The sequence below is a fragment of the Rutidosis leptorrhynchoides genome, chromosome 3, assembly GCF_046630445.1.
Source record: "Rutidosis leptorrhynchoides isolate AG116_Rl617_1_P2 chromosome 3, CSIRO_AGI_Rlap_v1, whole genome shotgun sequence".
Taxonomy (NCBI): domain Eukaryota; kingdom Viridiplantae; phylum Streptophyta; class Magnoliopsida; order Asterales; family Asteraceae; genus Rutidosis; species Rutidosis leptorrhynchoides.
Genome location: NC_092335.1, coordinates 38,476,328 through 38,491,569, shown reverse-complemented (window position 1 = coordinate 38,491,569; position 15,242 = coordinate 38,476,328).

The following is a 15,242-nucleotide window of genomic DNA, read 5'->3' as shown; positions in this document are numbered from 1 at the left end:
AATGTTATACATATAACTGTTGATGTAGATATGCTGTGCGTTTTCAAAGTACTGATTGCTGACTCCCGATAATTGGTATGGCAGTTCTCGTTACAAGATGTGGATGAGTATATGATAAGGTTTTAATGAATAAATATAATGATTTATCGGAGAGATTTAAACCAAGAAACAACGAGGTTGCTGGTACGTCTGCTGGTAATATGGTAGAATATGAAAGGTTCCCCGATAATAATAAAAGAGCACACATATAAATCAAGGTTATAATAAGGTTGTTTCGAACGAAAAGTCAAAGTTGACTTGCTGGAGCTGTGACAAAATTTGGCTAATTTGAAAAGGAATTGCAAAGTTATTTTCGGTAATAACAATGCCAAAGGAGTTAGCACGGATAAGTGTTAGACATTTACTCAGGTTCCGAGTGTTTTTAGGTGCATCACTATATGCATAAATCTTTCCTTTAGTAGATGAAGTGCGGTTGGTTCATCCTCTCGATTGAGGTGTTTTCAAGAATTATGAAATGTTTGAATGTAGATTGTAATCGTCAAGATACAAATGAGGTTTAAGATAAAATCAAGTGGCAAACTTAAAGATTTGTTTAGTTTCATATGTTATAATCAATATTTTAATTCATTTTAATTGTCCAATGTTGGTAGTCCTCGATTGATAGTCCACAGTTAGCAATTCAACAATTCATATATAATTTAATATATAATATTCGAATTAATTAATACGTATCATGACCCTTATTCGTCTCAGACTCGATCACAACTCAAACTATATATATTATTGTAGAATCAACCTCAACCCTGTATAGCTAACTCCCGCATTACTGCTTATAGAGTGTCTATGGTTATTCCAAATAATATATATAGATGTCAAAACCTTGTATACGTGTCCCGATATTTAAAGTGAGTAAAATACATAACAGAAATTAAATAACGATAAATAAAGTGCGTAAAGTAAATAACAGAAATTAAATGACGATAAATAAAATTTCGAGAATGTAAATTGCGATAATTAAATTGCGATAATATAAAATGTAACCAGTTAGCTAGGAACAATTAGCTAGGAACAGTTAGCGTGGATTCTTACCAAAATTTCCCATAGTTAATTTGTTTGTTTCTAACAAATTTTATTTTGTCAAATGTTTTCTTCATTATGCCACTTGTTGGATTCTGATAAAAAAAATTCAAGTATGAAATTGAATGAAAAGGGTTATCCTGCGGTGAATGAATACGTATATCGGTGGTTGTAAATAGGATAGTAATTGACCGTTGAATCAGATTCGAAGAATGTACAGTGTAACTTATTAATGTGAAATTTAAATATTCCTCGGGTATTACCTACCCGTTAAAATATTTTCATCATTAACAGTTTGTACGAAAGAATTTTTAATTACAATCTTTATGAAAATATATATACATATATATTTTTTTCAGATGTAATCATGGATTTAATGAGTCAATATGATATTAAACTTATTTGATTTATCGTTAGAACAAGAATATATAATCTCTAAAACATTAGAGATTACATAATCGCCATGTCGAACGAAGATAAATGATGTAGAACGATTCGTAGAACGATGATTATACTAAAGGTACAGAATGAGATGTTGAGGTGTGTGTTGTTGTGGTTTGTGTTGTTGCTGGTGGTACAGTTGATGTCGTTGATGTTGTTGAAGCTGGTACATTTTGCACCATATTTTCCAAATTGATTACTCGAGCGCGAAGTTCGTTGACTTCTTCTATTGATCCGGGATGATTGTCGGTCGGAACGAGCGGATGAATAAGATCTAGAATTCGAGATAGTATATAATCATGATGAGGTACTCTGGAAATGAGAGAGAAAATGGTGTTTCAGATAGATTCGCCGGTAAGTGCTTCGGGTTCTTCACCAAGAGGTGAATTCGGTTGGTGGAAGGGATCGCCTTCTTCGCGCCTCCATTGATTAAGTCAACTACGAACCCATCAGATGAATTGGGGATGGTTAATTGGTTGATTCATTCTGGTGACGCTTCCTCCGTAGCTTAGGTGAACATCCATGTCGGAATAGCTGTCGGAATAACTATCGGAATAGTTATCAAAATATGAGGGACTCGAACTGGTTGAGGGATTCATCTCGTACGATCAGATGAAGGATTTTTCATAAGAAATAGATTATAGGATATAGATTAGTACCCTACAATACATAATTTACATATGCATATATAATACTAAAATCCCATAAGTTACGGAGAAATCTACGGAAGCTGTCAGGCAAAGGTAACAACAACAGATACGATAAGATATGAATTTATCTATACACAATCTATGCAATAGAGGCAGTAAGATGTGTCTAGACTTTAAGGATGATAAGCAAATAATTCTTCGACACTAAATGATAAGCAAAACTTTTGACATGCAGACACGGTCGAAGTCCAGACTCACTAATGCATCCTAACGACTATCAGTTAGACACAATACTGCAAGACTTGGTTCGCTAAGACCATCACTCTGATACCAACGTCTAGTGACCCGTCCTAATCCATCCGGACGAAATCCATCTCGATTATAAACGATTCACAATAGTTGGTTACATCGCGAGGTACTTGACCTCTAAATGATACATTTTACAAACATTGCATTCGTTTTAAAAGACAAACTTTCATTTCATTGAAAGTTGATGACATGCATACCATTTCATAATACATCCAACTATAATTGACTTAATAATGATCTTGATGAACTCGATGACTCGAATGCAACGTCTTTTGAAATATGTCATGAATGACTCCAAGTAATATCTTTAAATGAGCAAATGCACAGCGGAAGATTTCTTTCAAACCTGAGAATAAACATGCTTTCAAGTGTCAACCAAAAGGGTTGGTGAGTTCATTAGTTTAACATAAATAATCATTTCATAATTTTAATAGACCACAAGATTTCATATTTCCAGTTCTCATAAACATACGTCCCATGCATAGAGACAAAAATATCATTCATATGGATTGAACACCTGGTAACCGACATTCACAATATGCATATAAGAATATCCCCATCATTCCGGGATCCTCCTTCGGACATGATATAAATTTCGAAGTACTAAAGCATCCGGTAGTTTGGATGGGGCTTGTTGGGCCCGAAAGATCTATCTTTAGGATTCGCGTCAATTAGGGTGTCTGTTCCCTAATTCTTAGATTACCAGACTAAAAAGGGGCATATTCGATTTAATAATCCAACCATAGAATGTAGTTTTAAGTACTTGTATCCATTTCGTAAAACAGATATAAAACAGCGCATGTATTCTTAGTCCCAAAAATATATATTGCAAAAGAAACTCACCTAATGTATTTTGTAGTAAAAATACATATGACAATATTGAACAAGTGTAGGGTTGGCCTTGGATTCACGAACCTATATCATTTGTATAACTATTAACACGTATAATTGAAATCGAGCGAGTTTATATAAATTATTATTAATAATATGCTTGTTATATTATATGTTATCTAACATATTTAATTTGTATATTTTATATATACTAATATTTATCTTTCTTTATAACAGGTTACAAATAAAAACTTATACTAGGGTTTTTATATGATATAAATGTATTTATAAATCAATTGATATCTTTTATAACTTAATTAGTATAAAAAAAAATAATATGGTGATATGTATTACTAATATTATAGTAATGAAATTTTTATATACGAATATCTATTTGTACTAATTTTGATAATGATTAGTGATACTAATGATAATGATCTTTCATTTATAATTTCCTTGAAAACAGTATATTTACTTTAAAAATCTATTTTCATGAACCTGTTAATTTCAAAAATAATGATATTGATAATACTAATAAAAATACCAGTATTAGTTCTCATTTTAACAAAGTGTTAATAATTATAATGATAATGGTTTTTAATAGTAACAATATTAATGATAATAATTGTGCTAGTAATAATAATAATGATAGCATTAATAATAGTTCTTATGATAATATTAATTAATAGTATAGTAATAGCACTAATTTTAATGATAATAATAATTTTAATCATGATAATACTTATAATAATAATTATAATGATAGTACAAATAATTCTAATGATAATACTAGTATTACTAATAATACTTTTAATAATAATAATAATAATACTTTTAATAACCTTAGTAATAACAATAACAAAGATAATAATAATCATAATAATAATAATAAATAATAATAATGATAATGATAATAATAAAAATAATAAGGTAATTAAATGACTACCTCAAAAGGAGCTTGTTTTAAAAAATATAGTTGCGAACCGGACTCGAACCCCTACCTCTCAGATACCCGCAAACACCCAGCACCACTCATCTGTTTCAGTTTACTTGAATTATACCCGTATTATTTATTTATCACCCATCTTTCCGATTCCCAATTTATTCATCATCCTCAATTACAGTTCAACAGTTACCCAGGCCCAATTACACCAAACAAACACGGCCCACGTTACCATAAGCCTAACAGGAACAAATTAGGAGCCCATTTGCAATTTGGGGTTTTTAAAGGAACTCGGTTGCCGTGAAAGAAAGAAGAAAAAAAAATTACGTGAAGGGTTCAAAGGTTAAAGGTGTCGACCACCCATCAAGGAAACCACTTTTAGCAACAACTCTTGTTTGAATATAAATGGATTTACAGGTAAATTGGATATCAATACATCATGTCCATCATCATCATCCTTATTCATATAATATTATTATGATCATCTTAATCTCAATACCCTCATTATCATACAATGTTTATCGTCCCTACATCATCACATGATTTCGAGATTAACAGTAAGCATCATCATCACTCCATCACCAACTTTCCTATATACATGAGTAAAGGTTTTACTTTGTTTATTGCTAATAGAAAAAAATATATAAATATAGGTAGTATGATTATTTCAACGGTTCAAAGAGGGTTATGTAATGACCCGGAAATTTTTGACCAAATTTAAACTTTAATCTTTATATGTTTCCGATACGATAAGCAAAATCTGAAATGTTAAGTCTCGAAAATTTTGAAATCTATATTCATGTAATCAATTATCCTTTGACCATTCCCGGCGATTCACGAACCATTGCTTGTAAATATGTGGATATATATATATATATATATATATATATATATATATATATATATATAAATTTGTGTATATATATAAATACATGGTAATAACAACTATTATTTTATATATAATATATGTATATTGCTAGTATATATATTTTGTTATATTTAATTTAATTATTTAATATATATTTAATTGCGTAGCAAATTTTGTTATTTAAAATTGTTTATACATATACATAGTCATATACATAGTGTATATTAAATATAATTAATTTTGAGCTTAAATGATAAATGTCTGTAACTTTCGGTTGACGTTTAATTATTTTTAAAATAGGTCTAATATATATATATGAAATTTCTAAATAAATGTTGGTCCAAAATTTGATTAAAAAGATAATAGTTTTGATAAATATTTTTTTTACCTTTTCAATCTAAGTTTTTGTACTCCGTACATATAAATTGGAACAGAAAATAAATAATTTTCGAACCCTTTTGACCAGATTTCAAACGGGTAATGAGTGAAATAATTAAATATATTTAATCTAAAAATTTGAGATTTTTAGGAGCACTTTTATACGTTAACTGTTTAGCAATAGACACGATATAGTCACTCGGGGAAAAACTTTCGTCAAGAATTATTTGAGAATCATTATTTTTTTACACGTTTTCTTATTTGATTATTATTATTATATTATATTATTATATTATAACTGTACCTAATTGATAAATATTTGGAGGTTACTGTGTTTAATTGGATTGAAAGCAATTTATAACAACAATTCATCCGTAAATTTGGAAATCTAAATTGAGATTACTGTATATTCTTTTGTTTTCTTCCAAACACATATTATATAAATATACATATACATATAACACATATGCATATAGATATATGCCTATCACACCTCTATCTCCCTCTCCTTTCTCAACCGTCCCTCTCGCCACCCATCACCGAGAACTTTAACACAACCACTTTGATCATCCTCATGAACCATCTTTCTGCTTTCTTATTCTATTCGCACAGCACACCTCACCACTTTCCGTTGTGAGCTCAACCATCAACTCCATGAGCAATCACCTTACTTTTCTGTTTCTATTACAACCTCGATCCTTATCATGAACCAACCATATCAATCATCGAGCAACCATCGTTATTTGTTGTTGTTGTTTGAACCACCACTATTCGGTTTAATCGAACAACCACAATGAACATGCTATCCTGTTTCTTCCTCATCATCAAAAACCTACTCAAAACCCCCACTATCAACACTACACCATCGTGAAAGTTCTGTAAAATCTGATACGTTTCGTTTAATTTACCACAAAACCGATCCACTATTATTGTATACTGCTGTCATCGTAACCCAACCAAACCACCATCAAGGGTACCATTATCATCTTCATAAAATCATTATCTTAATTGTTATTATCGCATGAACACCCTCACCATCAATCACCTACAAACCAACCATCACTTTCTCCACCATATCACCATGATAAACTATTTTTGTTTCTTCTTTTCACCCTTTTTGTTACATTCGAAGAGCACCCAAAACCAAACACCTTATTACTATCAAACCTGAAACTAGGGAGCTGATGTACTATTCGTTTTCAACTAGGGGCCGAGACAACTACCATTAACAACACCACTCTTTCGATCTTCACATGAACACTGCCACCGTGATCTTCAACTTATTTACCTCCTTCCTTTCTTCTCGGAGCTTAATAGCTGTTATGAAGCCGAAGTATTTTGTTTCCATACGATTTAAAAAAAAAACAAAACCTGTGAATGATTGGATATTAGAGGAGTGATTAAATAAGAGAAAGGGGAGAAGTGATAACTGTGAATGATAATGATACGAAATAAAGATGGATTGTTTTGTTCCACTAAGGCCCACCCACTACATCATGTCGAAGCAATATGGAGAACTTGTAGTGGCCGGTGCATTTTAAACTTTCCTTGCCAAACTATTGTCCCACGATGCTTAATTTGGTTCCATATTAAAAAGAAACGCAGATACATGATTTAGGATTATAAATCCTTTTGTCTAATAGGCTGTTATTTATTGTTGGGGCCATTCATGATATTTTTTTTAGTGTCGTGGACTGCCTTTTATGCCGAAAGCCTGCCTTATTAATCGATCCAAGTTGGGCTGTCAATTTTCCAGTTGGGCTTCTGACTTTCTGTTGGGCCAGACTAACCCACACGACAATTCACTGTTTCTGTTGCTCTCTTCCTGATTCGATGATAACCTGCAAACCACCATAATTCCTTTTACAACAACCCTAGATCACCACCATCAAAACCACCAGGAACAACCTTGATAATCACTTTCTTCACTCACCTTACTGATACTTCTGTGTTTCTATCGAAAGAAAATGAAAATGGAAATGATACATGAAATCATGATTTTCGAAATAATGAAGAAAGATGTTCGCGAAGAGATTAATGGATGACGATGAATAAGATATTGTAATCGTAATTCACGGTTATGATTATGATTTTATGTGAGGATTATGGATTTGAATTGTTTTGGAAGAAGAAGAAATTGGAAACTAAATAAAACAAGTTAAATATTAATTGAATTCGCATTTAATAAGAAAGACAGAAATGGTAGAATGGTTTAAGGGTATTGACGTTAAACGAGAGGTCTTGGGTTCGAGCCCGGTTCGGGGCGTTTTCTTTTTAGAAAAGATTTTGAGGTAGTTTACTTATTTACCGTTATTATTATTATTATTATTAATATTATTATTATCATTATTATTATTGTTACTATGTTAGTATTAAAAAAATATTACTTCAATAAATAAAGGACATTTATATAAAAATATATTGTACATCTATATTAATATTAAATACTATCTTGTTAAATAAAATGCTATTATAAATAAGTTACAAATAAAATATAAATATATTTTAAAAATTAAATCATATATATAAATAGTAAATCCTAATACATAACTAAATATGTATAAAATTGTTTGATTATGATTATATGTATTAATATACACAAATGATTTAGGTTCGTGAATCCGAGGTCAACCCTACATTTGTAAAATGTCGTCATATGTATTTTTACTACAAAATACATTAGGTGAGTTTCATTTGCTCCCTTTTTAATTGCTTTTGCAATATATATTTTTGGGCTTAGAATACATGCGCTGCTTTTATAAATGCTTTACGAAATAGACACAAGTACTTAAAATACATTCTACGTTGAGTTGTACCACTGGCATATTCTCCCTGTAGCTTGGTAACTACTATTTACATGAGTATTGTAAACGCGAATCCTGTTGATAGATCTATCGGGCCTGACAACCCCAACCGGACTGGACGACCAGTATTCAACGGTTGCACAGTACTTCGTTTTGGTGACTACACTTGGTACGGTGTAGTGAGATTTCATAATAAAGGGAATATGCGACGTTGATTAAATGTTAAGTATGGTTACCAAGTGCTCAACCACTTAGAATGCTTTACATACACTTGCGAGTGTATTATGTTTATGATTATGAAATCTTGTGGTCTATTAACATATTGAAATGATTGTTATGATAAACCTATGAACTCACCAACCTTTAGGTTGACACTTTAAAGCATGTTTATTCTCATGTACGAATTAAGTCTTCCGCTGTGCATTTGCTCAATATATGGACATAACTTGGAGCCAATCATCGCAATGGGACCAAATGTCGATGACTTCGTCCAGGGGGACTTGGACGGGGTTTGACAGAATGGTATCAGAGCGGTGGTCTTAGCAAACCAGGTCTTGCATTAGTGTGTCTAACTAGTAGTTGTTATGATACATTAATGAGTCTGGACTTTGACCGTGTCTACATGTCAAAAGTCTTGCTTATTATTTCTAGTCGGAAATCATCTGCTTATCATCCTTAGGGAATTGCCTGCTTATCATTCATAAGTCTAGACACGTCTTATTGCATTTACTGCATCGATAGTGTATAGACAAAATTCATATCTTAGCGTATCTAATAATTCATATTTTAGCGCATCTGTAGATTTGCCTGATATATGCCGTAAATTTCTCCGTAGTCTACGAAATCTTTAGTACTATATATATAGATATTCTATATAGTTAGAATATCATCCGATATCTAAAAATCATTTCACATCGAAGATTCCTTCCATCCACCAAATTGCCCTCTTGGCGATGAACCTGAGGTACTTACCGGCGAACCTATTCGAAACACCATTTCCTCGCTCATTTCTAGAGTATCCCGTCACGATTATATAATATCCCATATCTCGAATCTTGTTCATTCGATCGCTCCAACCGCCAATCATCCCGGTATAATAGAAGAAATTAACGAACTTCGCGCACGCGTGACGGCTTTGGAGAATATGGTGCGAAGGTTGCAAACACCAGCAGCAGCACCAGCAGCATAATCAGCACCACCACCATCAACGCCAACAGTACCCTTATCATCTCCAACTACAACCGCGTCGTAAACCTCAACATCTCAATCTATACCTCGGATATCAACATCACACGCCTCAATATCACCATCTGTACTTCGAGTATGATCTTTGCTCTACATATCGATTATCTTCGCTTTACGTATCGTCCTATCTCATTTATTTTCGTTCGACATGGTGATTATGAAATTTCTAAAGTTTTAGAGATTATGTAATCTAGTATTAACGATAAATCAAATGAGTTTAATATCTTATTGACTCATTAAAATCATGATTACATCCGAAGAAAATATATATGCAAGTATGTTTTCATAAAGATTGTAATCATAAATTTCTTTCGTACCAACTATTAATGATGAAAATATTTTAACGGGTAGGTAGTACCCGAGGAATATTTAGATTTCACATTAATAAGTTACACTGTACATTCTTCGAATTTGATTCAACGGTCATTTACTATCCTATTTACAACCACCGATATACGTATCCGTTCATCACGAAACAATCATTTCCATTCAAATTACATATTTGGATTTTGACCGATCAGAATCCAACAAGTGGCATAACGAAGAAAACATTGGACAAAATAAAAAGTGTTAGAAACAAACAAATTAACTATGATGAATTTTGTTAAGATTCCACGCTAACTGTTCCTAGCTAACTGTTCCTAGCTAACTGGTTACATTTTATTTATCGCAATTTAATTATCGCAATTCTATTTATCGTCATTTAATTTCTGTTATTTATTTTACGCACTTTAAATAATGGGACACGTATACAAGGTTTCGACTTATCATATCGACCCATCTATATATATATTCCGGAACAACCATAGACACTCTATATGTGAATGTTGGAGTTGGCTATACATGGTTGAGGTTGATTCCAAAATATATATATGGTTTGAGTTGTGATCAATACTGAGACCGGTACACGGGTCACGATACGTATTAATTAATTCGAATATTATATATTAAAATATATATGAATATATTGGACTATTGGACAATTGGACTATTGGACTGCTAACTTTGGACAATTAAAATGAATTAAAATATCAATTATAACATATGAAACTAAACAATTCTTCAAGTTTGCCACTTGATTTCATCTTAAACCTCATTTGTACCTCGACGGTTACAATCCGCGTTCAAATCTTTTCATGATACTTGAAAACACCTTAATCGAGAAGTTGAACCAACCGCACTTCATCTATGGAAGAAAAGATTCTTGCATATAGTTATGCACCTGAAAAACTCTCGAACCCAAATTCATAGTTCAACACGTAACCGTGTTGAGTCCTTCATCATTTATTAGTAAAAACAACCTTACGATTCCTTTTCGAAGTAGCCAATTTTGTCACAGCTCCAGCAGAACAACTTCGACCTTTCATTCGAAAAGTCTTATTATAACTTTAATATATACAATTGGCTTTCCTCATCGTTACCGGGGAACCTTTTATATTCCACCATATTACCATCATCGTTTAATCATCTAAAAACACAATTCTCCTGAAACCACCTCGGTTTGATAACCGATGACCCAGATTCGTTAACTTTGAAAATGCTGACGAAGCAGCACGTTGTGGATGGTCTTAATGGCCAAGAGTTTGATGAGAAAGAATGGAGTGATGGAACCATTCAGTAGATAATGAATTATGTGAAACTAGGAAAGAAGCCGTGGACAAATCACAAAGAATAAGTTTGACTTCAAAGAATCCAAATGATTCAGTGCCTGCTGAAACCGTTAGTAAGAACCCTACTCCTTATTCTAAACCTTTCCAGATGATATTCTTCATCATCATCTTATCTTAGATATTATAAGATATCTTCATATTTTCCGTTATACATATTCCCCATATTTCTGGAGATATTTTCACAACTATTCTTATCAGAGATCATTTATCTCTCCGTAATATCTGCGTTACAACATAAAAGAAACGGTGTTAGTTTCTAAATTCTAAAACCTTCGAGTTTAAAATATGAATGTTTTGAAGTAGTGTTGGGAACTGAAGCATGAATTAGTATAATATAATGACACTTGATCAACGTCATTATATTACAGTAAGTCATGTTGAGTTTCTAATGGAATGTGATGATTCACATTACCATCATCATGTGCCATGTTACACGACTCTTTCTTTCTACTTAAGCTCTAAGCATATCACGGAAATATTTCCTTGATATTTCTATTCTTCCGTAATTCCAATAGTTTGCTAATAAATCGTGCGATTACATTTTCTTTCTGATTAGAAGATTTCCTTTAAATCCCTTGAATTCCGAAAATCAACCATGTATACATCAAAAATTAAGACGAACCTCTATTTACTCCATTTCATTCTTTTGTGATAGTTTCACTCGTACGCTTCGAGTACTCGAATTATTTTATCCATATTACTCAATAATAATAAAACTCTATTTGTCAACTCATATTCGTCATGAAAACATTTTTATGACGCCCTTGATCAAATTTCGGGGACGAAATTTCTTTAACGGGTAGGTCCTGTAATGACCCGAAAATTTCTGACCAAATTTAAACTTTAATCTTTATATGTTTCCGATACGATAAGCAAAATCTGAAATGTTAAGTCTCGAAAATTTTGAAATCTATATTCACGTAATCAATTATCCTTTGACCATTCCCGGCGATTCACGAACCATTGCTTGTAAATATGTGGATATATATATATATATATATATATATATATATATATATATATATATATATATATATATATATATATATATATATATATATATATATATATATAAATTTGTGTATATATATAAATACATGGTAATAACAACTATTATTTTATATATAATATATGTATATTGCTAGTATATATATTTTGTTATATTTAATTTAATTATTTAATATATATTTAATTGCGTAGCAAATTTTGTTATTTAAAATTGTTTATACATATACATAGTCATATACATAGTGTATATTAAATATAATTAATTTTGAGCTTAAATGATAAATGTCTGTAACTTTCGGTTGACGTTTAATTATTTTTAAAATAGGTCTAATATATATATATGAAATTTCTAAATAAATGTTGGTCCAAAATTTGATTAAAAAGATAATAGTTTTGATAAATATTTTTTTTACCTTTTCAATCTAAGTTTTTGTACTCCGTACATATAAATTGGAACAGAAAATAAATAATTTTCGAACCCTTTTGACCATGTTTCAAACGGGTAATGAGTGAAATAGTTAAATATATTTAATCTAAAAATTTGAGATTTTTAGGAGCACTTTTATACGTTAACTGTTTAGCAATAGACACGATATAGTCACTCGGGGAAAAACTTTCGTCAAGAATTATTTGAGAATCATTATTTTTTTACACGTTTTCTTATTTGATTATTATTATTATATTATATTATTATATTATAACTGTACCTAATTGATAAATATTTGGAGGTTACTGTGTTTAATTGGATTGAAAGCAATTTATAACAACAATTCATCCGTAAATTTGGAAATCTAAATTGAGATTACTGTATAATCTTTTGTTTTCTTCCAAACACATATTATATAAATATACATATACATATAACACATATGCATATAGATATATGCCTATCACACCTCTATCTCCCTCTCCTTTCTCAACCGTCCCTCTCGCCACCCATCACCGAGAACTTTAACACAACCACTTTGATCATCCTCATGAACCATCTTTCTGCTTTCTTATTCTATTCGCACAGCACACCTCACCACTTTCCGTTGTGAGCTCAACCATCAACTCCACGAGCAATCACCTTACTTTTCTGTTTCTATTACAACCTCGATCCTTATCATGAACCAACCATATCAATCATCGAGCAACCATCGTTATTTGTTGTTGTTGTTATTTGAACCACCACTATTCGGTTTAATCGAACAACCACAATGAACATGCTATCCTGTTTCTTCCTCATCATCAAAAACCTACTCAAAACCCCCACTATCAACACTACACCATCGTGAAAATTCTGTAAAATCTGATACGTTTCATTTAATTTACCACAAAACCGATCCACTATTATTGTATACTGCTGTCATCATAACCCAACCAAACCACCATCAAGGGTACCATTATCATCTTCATAAAATCATTATCTTAATTGTTATTATCGTATGAACACCCTCACCATCAATCACCTACAAACCAACCATCACTTTCTCCACCATATCACCATGATAAACTATTTTTGTTTCTTCTTTTCACCCTTTTGTTACGTTCGAAGAGCACCCAAAACCAAACACCTTATTACTATCAAACCTGAAACTAGGGAGCTGATGTACTATTCGTTTTCAACTAGGGGCCGATACAACTACCATTAACAACACCACTCTTTCGATCTTCACATGAACACTGCCACCGTGATCTTCAACTTATTTACCTCCTTCCTTTCTTCTCGGAGCTTAATAGCTGTTATGAAGCCGAAGTATTTTGTTTCCATACGATTTAAAAAAAAAACAAAACCTGTGAATGATTGGATATTAGAGGAGTGATTAAATAAGAGAAAGGGGAGAAGTGATAACTGTGAATGATAATGATATGAAATAAAGATGGATTGTTTTGTTCCACTAAGGCCCACCCACTACATCATGTCGAAGCAATATGGAGAACTTGTAGTGGCCGGTGCATTTTAAACTTTCCTTGCCAAACTATTGTCCCACGATGCTTAATTTGGTTCCATATTAAAAAGAAACGCAGATACATGATTTAGGATTATAAATCCTTTTGTCTAATAGGCTGTTATTTATTGTTGGGGCCATTCATGATATTTTTTTTAGTGTCGTGGACTGCCTTTTATGCCGAAAGCCTGCCTTATTAATCGATCCAAGTTGGGCTGTCAATTTTCCAGTTAGGCTTCTGACTTTCTGTTGGGCCAGACTAACCCACACGACAATTCACTGTTTCTGTTGCTCTCTTCCTGATTCGATGATAACCTGCAAACCACCATAATTCCCTTTACAACAACCCTAGATCACCACCATCAAAACCACCAGGAACAACCTTGATAATCACTTTCTTCACTCACCTTACTGATACTTCTGTGTTTCTATCGAAAGAAAATGAAAATGGAAATGATACATGAAATCATGATTTTCGAAATAATGAAGAAAGATGTTCGCGAGGAGATTAATGGATGACGATGAATAAGATATTGTAATCGTAATTCACGGTTATGATTGTGATTTTATGTGAGGATTATGGATTTGAATTGTTTTGGAAGAAGAAGAAATTGGAAACCAAATAAAACAAGTTAAATATGAATTGAATTCGCATTTAATAAGAAAGACAGAAATGGTAGAATGGTTTAAGGGTATTGACGTTAAACGAGAGGTATTGGGTTCGAGCCCGGTTCGGGGCGTTTTCTTTTTAGAAAAGATTTTGAGGTAGTTTACTTATTTACCGTTATTATTATTATTATTAATATTATTATTATCATTATTATTATTGTTACTATGTTAGTATTAAAAAAATATTACTTCAATAAATAAAGGACATTTATATACAAATATATTGTACATCTATATTAATATTAAATACTATCTTGTTAAATAAAATGCTATTATAAATAAGTTACAAATAAAATATAAATATATTTTAAAAATTAAATCATATATATAAATAGTAAATCCTAATACATAACTAAATATGTATAAAATTGTTTGATTATGATTATATGTATTAATATACACAAATGATTTAGGTTCG